The sequence below is a fragment of the Arvicanthis niloticus genome, chromosome 22 (genome assembly GCF_011762505.2).
Source record: "Arvicanthis niloticus isolate mArvNil1 chromosome 22, mArvNil1.pat.X, whole genome shotgun sequence".
In the NCBI taxonomy this organism is placed as follows: Eukaryota; Metazoa; Chordata; class Mammalia; order Rodentia; family Muridae; genus Arvicanthis; species Arvicanthis niloticus.
Window position 1 is genome coordinate 39,846,916 of NC_133429.1, and position 10,386 is coordinate 39,857,301.

Genomic DNA, 10,386 nt, shown 5'->3' on the forward strand with positions numbered 1-10,386 from the left:
GCAACCACATGGTGGCTCACAACCATCTGTAATGGGATCCAATGCTCTCTTCTGGTGTGTCTGAAGACAATTGTGTACTCATATAAAAAAGTTTTTAAAAATCCAGTTATTTTTTTTCTTTTTATTCCTAGGTGTGGGATATGAGGCTGCTTCTGTTTGTCCATAGTCATTAACTATGATTGTCTTGTGCTCTGGGCGGGTGGGTGGTGGATGTATGATTTTTGCCAGCTGTAGATAGTTTAATATTAGAGAAGGTATAAATGAGAGCCCCAAGAGGGCCTGTGGTGGAGGCCACGCCCTGTTGCTGCTCCTGCTGCTGCTACCCCTGCTACTGCTGGTTTGCTGGACTGCTGGATATCCTGACAACAAAGATTGATTGGACTTGCCCCAAGGAACCCAATGACCCTAGTCAGCAGGAAGTAGCCTATGGCAGTCTATGCCCTCTCTCCCCTCTAACCTTCTTTCTCTCCTACCTAGTGTTGGGGGTTGGGGGGTGGTAAAAGACACTAGGGTGGAAGAGAGGCAAAGGTATAAGAATCGAATAAAATGATGAAACAAAACCACCAACAGTTGACTCTCTTTTCTCCTAGCTCCATGCCCCTACAAATTTATGATCTGCTGTTAGGTTTGCCTACTCGGGACATCTCCTGCACATGGACGCTATGTGTCCTTTTGTAATGAATGTTTCGTTAGCAGGATTTTAAGGCTCATCCATGTCCTAGCCTGTGTCAGCACCTCGTTTTTTTTTTTTTTTTTTTTCCAATACCAAGTCATTTTTACACTTTTTTACTTGTAAGCAAATAATTGATTCAGCTTCTCGTTCCTCTATATCACAGATCTGTCAAGGAGCTTAATGTCAGTCACTTGTCAACTTCTCCGGCATGTGGTGTCAAGTGTTTGGGCTCTCAGGAAGAGCTGCAGTGTCAGAGATCCAGGAAGCCATTAGTCTGATGACCACATGGGTTATGAGATGTCTCTGTTCCCTTCCTGAGGTTCTGTAATTGGCAACCTTTGGCCTTCTGTTTGCTAATCTTTGGAATATGAGGTCTTTTGTGGTTGGGGAAGCCAAGGCTAATGTTCTACTTAAAAAAAAAAAAAAGCCATGAGGTGGTGGCGCACACCTTTAATCCCAGATCTAGGGAGGCAGAGGCAGGTGGATCTCTGAGTTTAAGGCTAGTATGGTCTACAGAGTGAGTTCCAGGACAGCCAGGGCTTCACAGAGAAACTTGGTCTCAGAAAAGAAGAAAGCGTGGGTGTGTGGACGCACATGGAAACCAAAGGCAACCTTGGTACTACCCTTCAGGAGCCACCCACATTGTTCTCTGAGACAGGACTGCCCACTGGAGCCTGAGGCTTGCTGTCAATGAGGCTGAGCTGGTTGGTCAGTGAGCCCCAGGGATCCCCCCCTGCCTTTGCCTCCCCATTACTGAGATTACAAGTACACAGCACATGTCACAGTATCCAGCTTTTATGTGGGTGCTGGTGAGTGAAGTCGGACTCTCATGCTTGTTGGTAAAGGCTTTCCTGATGGAGCATGTCTCTATCTCCTGAAGTTTCATCTCATGGATCAGCAGTGTCCAGCATCACTGAGGTCCTGCTGTGTCCTCAGAGACAATGTATTACATTACAGTGTCCTCATAGACAATGTATTACATCACAGTGTCCTCAGAGACAATTATTACATCACAGTGTCCTCAGAGACAATTATTACATCACAGTGTCCTCAGAGACAATGTATTACATCACAGTGTCCTCAGAGACAATGTATTACATCACGGTGTCCTCAGAGACAATGTATTACATTACAATGTCCTCAGAGACAATGTATTACATCACAGTGTTCTCAGAGACAATGCATTACATTACATTACAATGTCCTCAGAGACAATGTATTACATCACAGTGTCCTCAGAGACAATGTATTACATCACAGTGTCCTCAGAGACAATGCATTACATCACAGTGTCCTCAGAGACAATGCATTACATTACAATGTCCTCCAAGAGAACTCCTGAGACCTTGGATTCTGATCCCTGTGTTGACTCAGAAGAAATCTTGTGTGGACGAGGGGTGTCCTTCCCTCAGACTGAACTAGATTCTACTGTTATTTTAGACATTCTTATTTCATCCTTAAGTTTTCCCAGAGTGAGAAGAACATAGCTCAAGATGGAAAACAGATGAGAAATTATGTTAATGCAAAAAATTACCTTGCTTCAGAGTTCACTTATCATTTAAATCTCAGTGTAGTTTAATAATATATCTGAATATTTTTATACCAATATGTCTTTTTTTTAAAATTCTGGGCCAGTGATTAAACCTTTTTTTAAAGTCACAAATATCTGTCAATTTTCTCTGATGGCTTAAAAATTCTTGAAAATCAGGCATTCCTATGATAACAGGCTAGTCAGCAACTAGATTTTTCTTCTGCTTAAACTTTTGATGACACTGACATGATCTCATTTACGCTACTGTGTGTGGTTATTTCTGCATATATTACACATTCTGTGCCAATTATTTATTTTATTTCTGTTATACAATTCTGTTGTAACTATTTTTCAGGTTTTAGTCTCAGGATACGTCTGTATTCTTTTAATTTTTAAATTTTTTTTAAGGCTTGCTTATCTTTATCTGGGTGAGTATCTGCCCTGCATGAACGTATGTCTACAATTGTCGTGCCCCCCTCGACCAGCAAGGAAGACTCGAACAACCGGATCCTTCTCAACAGCCTTTATTGTAGCTCAGCCCCGGTTGGGGAATGCTCGTGGAGGTGCAAGATTGGTCAGAATTGCAGTGCTTCATAAACATATCCCGCTCAGGAGTGGTTGGTGCCAAAACTGTGTTGGCCCAAGGGTGATCGTATGCGCAGTGCACTTGTTTACTGGTAGATAATACCAGAAGCCCAGAAGCCGGCGCCATCTTGACCAGCCAAGTCGGGTTGGCGGCCTACTTACAGTGTTTGTGCCTGGTGCCTATGAAGGTCAGGTCCCCTGGAACTAGAGTTACAGATGTTTGCAAGCTGCCATGTGGTTCCGGGAACTGAACCTGGGTCCTCCCCTGGGAGCAGCGAGTGCTCTGCACTGCTGAGCCACCACTTCTGCTCCTACATTAGATTATTATATAATTATATAATTACCGAGTTTCCCAAAATGCCTTTGCTTATTTGGGCTTGTATCCGCTCATGCTAGAAACATTTATGAAGTAATTATTAACGTACTTTACAACAACAGCAAACTCAGAGGATGTAACACAAATAACATACTTCTGATGGAAATTAAGACAAGAAGAAATGTGTGCCTTGTTCTGTTTTCTATTCTCGACTCCAAGTTTTGCTAATGAGTGGCTGAGGTGGTAGCCAGATTCTTTTGTTTTCTTTATCCTTCCTTCCCTCTTCTCCCAGATCCCTCCCCCCCCCACCTCCCCTCTTCCCCAGATCCAGTCTTTCTGTTTCCCTTCAGTAAAGAGCAGGCCTCTCAGGGATCTCAAGCACACAAGGCATGGCAGGTTACAAGGCTAGGCACCTCCCCTGTCTTAAGGCTGCAAGGCAACCCAGTAGGAGAAAAAGGGTCCCAAGAGCTGGCAAAAGAGTCAGAGACAGCTCTCCTCTCCCTCCTTCCCCCACTTCCACCGCTCCCACTGTTAGGATCTCCTTTCCCTCCCCTCTACCCCCCCCCTGCACATCCCTCCACTGCTCCCACTGATAGGAGTCCCATAAGAACACCAATAATAACCAAATAAGCTTTCTACACAGCCATATATGTGGCTGCCAGATTCTTATAGACAGGTTTTCATTTGGTCCAGCATTATATGTTGGGTTTGCTGAGTATGGGAGTGGGGATCTGGCATTACACGGGTGATTTGGAAAGGGCATACTATGTTAATGACCCTCTTGGGTAATTCCATCCACTATCCAAATCTCAGCAAGAAACAGGTTCACAAACATGAGCCTACTTTTTTTTTTTCTGGTAGTGACAAACTCACCTTTGTTTATTTTCAAAGCAAAGGCCTGATAAATTGGAACAAGATTTCTTTAGAGCAAAAGTAACATTTCATGTTTGCAACATAAATCACAACACAACTATTTCCCCTGTAACAACTGTAATACTTCTTTGTGCAGAAGTGCCGTAGACATATTTCCTAGCTTGTCACATAGGATATGGTATATAGAGCCGTGCTCCCATGTTGAGATTTCGTGAAACTGGTAATTGAATGCTTCGTCGGGGAACATGCTTCAGTAAATCTGTGTGTAGGAAGGAGCATGCTGGGCTGATGAACGCAGTCCCTTTAAGCCCCCTTCTGGTCTCTATCTCAGATATGTAACCCAGGCAAACCTCAAAGTCTTGATCTTCCTGCCTCAGCTTCCTCAGGGCTGGGATCATAGAAGTCTGTTAATACTGCTGTTCCCCCCAGCTCTCTCCTCCTTCCTCCCTTTCACTCTCTCCCCTTCATCCACTTATTGTGAACACACAGAGGTAGAAAACACATTGATGTCTGGGTACAGTTTGAGGGTCATTGCCTTGCCTTACCGGGGATTATGTTTCACCATGACTGTCCATGTCTATAGAATAAATCGTGTCTTTAATATTATTGTGAATGCCTTTGCTCTCACAGATTCCCTAAACTGTTCCCAGGATGCTGCAGACCACTTTCAGGAAGGGGAAACAAGGGGAAAGGAAGTTTCCAAATGACTAGAGTGCTACTTCCGGACACGTTGCTAAGATGATGTGTCCAAGTTTCCTGGCACATGCCTATTGCCCTTCTCCTCTGTCCTGACTGTCCCTGGTGTGACTAGAGAATGTCTTTGGGAGCCCCTGACGCCCTGACACACTGAGCAGGTATCTTTCCTTGTTCTGCCACCAGCACCTGTAGATTGCTTCTGTCTTTTATGCAACTGTAAAGATTTGGAGATGCAAGTTCTGGGACGTGCTTCCAAATGCTGAGTAAGCAAACCCACTAGAAAGATGGCTGACCGGAAGTGGCTATGCACTGCTCGTGGTTTGAAAGCGTTTGTTCCTTAATGGAGGGCTGGATTAGTTACTTTGAACATTTTTTTTTCCTTCACTTCATTTTATCTGGCTTAGAACTGGGAGGCTGAGGGAAGTTTCTGACATTCTAGGTTAGCTCTGGGAACTACTTGCAGGACAGCCTTCCCTTAGCCCTGCCTTGCACAAACCTGTATGGAATCCTGATCTGTATGTCTATGGGGGCTCCCTTCCAAACTCCTGAGGGCTTGTGTGTATAAAAAAATGGCACTTGGCAGCCTGAATCAAGGGTCCAGTTCCTTGCCATGTCCCTCTATTGAGGCCGAAGAGTCTGTAGGAAGAAAAACCGCTTACCTGTGAGGGAACTATTGGGACTAAATGTGTTTGGTGAGTTCTGAGCTAACTATGCTAGAATAAGCTTTTATTCACATCTAAAATTCTGTTCGTGTTTTGTAGATTTTAGTAGAATTGGTTCAGAACCATAAGCTCTGGCAGACTCTGAGAGTCCAAGCCTTCTTCTCTTCAAAACCTCATCTGTTTATTAAAAACCAAGGGGTTCCCACGTGCCAATGTTGTGAGAGACCTGGAAATGGAGCAGTGAAGAAAATAGACACCGCCCCTGAAAGAAAAGAAAAAAACATGATGAAAATCTAAGCATAAACGCTAATGTTAGCCAGAAGAATGTATAAATGAGATAATGCAATGAGACCATGTTCGAGAAAGAGCCAGAAGGACCGGGCAGGAGAGGGTCTGAAGCAGAGATGCAGTAAGCCCAGGGGCCCTCGGGGAAACACTTGGAGCTTTGAAGAAAAGAATGAAAGTGGCTTGGCTTGAGTGCAGTGAACAAGAGAAGACAACTGCTGGTGAGATCAGAAGCTTTGGAGAACGGAGGGAGGGAGAGGGGAGGGGGAGGGGAAAGGTGGGGGGAAGGGGAGGGGAAAGGGAGGGGGAGGGGAGAGGGAGGGAGAAAAGGAGGGGAGGGGGAGAGGAAGAATGATTTCTGCTTCCTTTTCTTCTTCCTCTCCTCCTTCTTCCTCCTCTTCCTTATTCTTACCTTTGAGATAGGATTTCTTGCAGCCAAAGCTGGCCTCAAATTCACTATGAAGTCAAGGGTGACCTTGAACTTCTGGTCTTGACTGTACCTCCTGAGTGCCGGGTTTACATGTGCACACCACCATCTCTGCATTTGGTGCATCTTTGACTCTTCACTAATCGAATAACTGAGGGTTTCATGGCATGACCTAATTGTTGACCCAAATTGTCTAAATAGCCCCACACTTGAGTTTCTACATTCTACCTCATACTGGAGTTTCAAAACCTGGGGACAAAACCTTCAGTCTATAGAAGTCAGACATTCGTATTATATTGTAAACAAGACAGGAAACAATTGGAAGGTTTACGAGAGGGCGTGGCAGACCTGGTATGAATTTCTACTTGACTCTGGATGTGTGTGTGTGTGTGTGTGTGTGTGTGTGTGTGTGTGTTTGGAGGGGGAGCAATGGTGACCAGGATCAGGAGGTGCCATTGAGAGGCTATGGTGATAGGTTGGCTAGGTGACAAGAGGATAGAAATGGAGGGAAGAAACATTTGAAGACATGGTTCAGAGGAAGAGATAAAGTTAAGGCATTGAAGACCCATTTGACCCATTTTCCCTCCATGCTACTGAATAAATGCAGAAGCAGAAGACAGGATGTCCGCGACTAAAGAGGAGCAGGTCTGAGGGAGAACAGGCAGCCATCAGCCGCTCTTTGATCATGGAAATCAAAATTGTTGTTTTGTATGTTGTATCACAGACAACTGTGCTCAGCTGTAGTAAACCAAAACGTAACAGACCACATCTTAAACAAGTCAGCTATTTAATTAATCAAGCCATTTTATACACAAGTAGCACTCCAAAGATAGACCGGGCTAGGATGGCAGCCTGTGAATGGTGTATGACCTCTTCTCCTTAGTTCTTCTTCCTCTGCCTCTCACCCTCTTCAGTGTGATCCGGATGCAGCAGCCCTAGGCATCAGCACTCAAGGTTAAAGATGGGATAAATTAAAAAAGGAAGGGGAAATGAAGTAGAAATTTCTGGATTCCTTGGAGACTCAGTTGTGTCATGTGATGGTTTTCTGGAAACTATCTTATGAAATCATGTTTTATTGAAGTAGACATGTGGGAGGATGTTTCGCTGAGAACAGACACGTGGTGATTTTCTAAAAGCTGCCCGGCAAAAGGGCATGTGGTGTTTTGCCCGAGCGGATACTTGAGAAAACACATGATGTTTGGAAAGGGTATAAATATAACCCAACGGACAGTGGACGTCGTTTTTTGCCACTCATTGCTGGTCTCCCTTGGTCTTTGCTGATGACTCTCTGGCACTGGTTCGCCTTGCCTTCTTTGCTGAAACACACCAAAGAACTTCTCATGATATTCCGGCAGCTTCTTGCTGCTTCTGCGGACTCAAGCCAATTGGAAGTTTCCTCTGGATCAAACTGCCATTGCTGATTCGTGAATGGTGTTTGCAAGTGGATCCAGCGACTGCGGCTGATTTCTGATTGGAATCGCCCCAAAGAACTATTTCTAAACAGGTTCACATTCCCCTTTGCCCTATTAACACTTCCTTCCCACTACCTCTGGTGGCTGGTGGGCTAGAAGGAAGGTTAAAGTATTTAAGAACCCTTATTAAAGTAGGTTTTGGAAAAAAAATCTAAGCCTAAAGGGAAATATATGCCTTAGGAAAGTAAAAGCCTTTCCAGAAACTCCCAGCAGAACTCACTGATCAGAATTACGTGTGAATAACCCTAGACCAAGGAGGCTGAGGTTTTGGTTGGATACACTGGCCCGCTTGTCACAACTGGGGCACCTTCATCAGTAGGGAGTGAGTAGACATGGTGGATCTAGGCAGCCAGCATCATCATCAAGGATATATTGTATCTCCTGGTGAACAGTCCCATGGAAACTCATGTGAGGCTGGACAAACAAGCATCGAGTTTGGAGGGAGAGCAAAAGTGATGGTAAGAGCTTGGGTGTGTATCAGTTACTCTCCTCATGTCTGACAACACACGCTTGCATACACACGTGCTCATACACACACACACACACACACACACACACACACACACACAGGCAAGAGCAGTGTAAGGAAGTGTGATGGCTAATCTTTTCACTGTCAACCTGACAGGGTTTAGAATCACTATAGAAACCCATCTCTGGGCATAGCCTGCCAGGAACTTCCTAGAGTAGGTATATTGTGGTGAGAAGAGCCAGACTAAACATAGGTAGTGCAGTTCCATAGGCTGGGGCCCTGGACTGAATAAAAGAGAGTGTGAGAGCAAGCCAACAAGCTGAGCCCCTGTCGACTTAGATTTTTCAAAACCTACTCTAATTAGCATTCTCCTTCTAGTCCACCATCAAAAGGTAGGAGAGAGTCACGGTTTATTTATGCTCAGCCCAGGGAATGACACTATTAGGAGGCGTGGCCTTGTTGAAGTAGGTGTGTCACTGTGGGTGTGGGCTTTAAGACCCTCATCCTAACTGCCTGGAAGCCAGTATTCTGCTAGTAGTCTTCAGATGAAGATGTAGAACTCTCAGCTCCTCCTGCACCATGCCTGCCTGGATGCTGACATCTGAACCTGTAAGCCAGCCCCAGTTAAACACTGTCTTTATAAGACTTGCCATGGTCATGGTGTCTTTTCACAGCAGTCAAACCCTAACTAAGACAGGGAGAAAAGATGGTAAATAGGACAAGGGGGTGTGGCCCTGCTTAGAAGTCGTTCCTTGGGGGAGATTCCAGTCTCCATTTATTAGGATTCCAGCATTCCAGTTCAGTAGTGTCAGGATACCAAACACGAATCAGCAGCAGTGGTATGATTCAGCAGAAACAGCCAGACCTCTGTTGAATCAGCACAAGCTATCGGGAACCACCAGAACAAGCCGAGATGCCAGTAGGTCTCTGCCATGCCTCTCTCTCAGTGAAGATCAGTGAAGACAGGAGACCAACTAAGCATTGCTAGGTTAGCTATGCAAGCACCCGGTCACTGTTTGCTGAATCCTACTTAGAGTCTCTCCAAACATCACGTGTCCTCTCACAAGTCTTAAGTCAGCAAAATACCACGTGAGTCTGGATCACATGACAGGACCAGAAGCTTCCACTTCAAGCACTAGCGTTCATCTCTCTCTGCTTCCCGATTGTGGATGCCATGTGACCGGCTGCCTCATGCTCTGGTTGCTGCCCCTTCCCCACCATGATAGACTGTACCTTCGAATTCCTGACCAAAATAAACCTTTCTTTTCTTAAGTTGCTTTTACAGTGACAAGAACCACTTCAATAAACTCAATTGAGAAACTACCTAACAGACATAACAAGATGTTTTTCTCCTAGGTCATTTCTAGATTCTGTCATGTAGACATTTTATAGTAATCATCACAGGAAGTTATTAGGGTGTGGCTATATTAACATCCAAGAGGGAATATGATATAAATTAGGAAGAGAATACGGTTTGGCACTTGTCAATTTTGGATTTATTACTGTGACTTGCCTCAATTTTATAACCTCAATAAAATTTAAACATATACTTTTCTTATATCAGAAACTGTTTTTAGACTCTCAAAGCTCCCAAAGTTGTCTGTCTTTTTTTTTTTTTTTTCAAGAGGCGTATAGATGTAAAGAAAGCACTTTAGTTTTATACAGTGGTTTTGGGTTTTTTATAACACCTACTAAAGTTAACTCACTGTTCTAGTTTCATTTCTGTTGTTAGGATAAACACCCTAAAAAAAAGCAGCTTTGGTGAGGAGAGGTTTGTTTTCTCCAGATTATAGTCCATCATTGAAGTCAAGGTAAAGACTCAAGGGAGGAACGTGAAGGCAGGCCTGCTTGCCATTTCACACAGCACTGCCTCCAACCACGGAGCTAATTCCATAGCCAAGAAGTACAGCAATAATGGAGAATGTCCTTTGCTTGCAAGCTGGCAGAAAGGCTTATACTCAAACCAGCCTTGGTTTATAGTTCAGGAACCCTAGCCTAGGGATTGTGTCACCCACAGTGGGATGGCCCTCCTATATAAATTGATAATCAAGACACTCCTCCACAGACATGCCCACCAGTCAGTCTGAGATAGTAATTCCTCAGGTTAGCCTCTCCTTTCAGATGGGTCTTGGACTGTGTGAAGCTTAGAGTTAAAACTAATGGGGACTCATTTATATAGACTGGTTATAATGTGTCTGAGTAACTGATAGCTTTGCAGCAGAGATTCACAGAGCCTACAGAGTGTAAACACATATACACAGAGCATTGAGGCAGGATGATATTTAAGATATTTCTAAACCCAACTCACAATGAAGCTATTATTTTGAGGAATACCAAGGAATGCCTATGACACACCTCTATAAAGTACTTTATAGAACCCGGTTTATGAAAGTTGAT

At 44.2% G+C, this 10,386-nt stretch overlaps 1 long non-coding RNA gene across 1 annotated transcript; it reads left to right on the forward strand.

The window, feature by feature from the left end:
- The first annotated feature begins 4,196 nt into the window (after positions 1–4,196).
- LOC143436229 (uncharacterized) lies at positions 4,197–9,497 on the forward strand. Its single transcript, XR_013106387.1, has 3 exons — positions 4,197–4,832; positions 5,436–5,842; positions 6,963–9,497. It is a non-coding gene; the product is annotated as an uncharacterized LOC143436229 (long non-coding RNA).
- Positions 9,498–10,386: the final 889 nt, after the last annotated feature.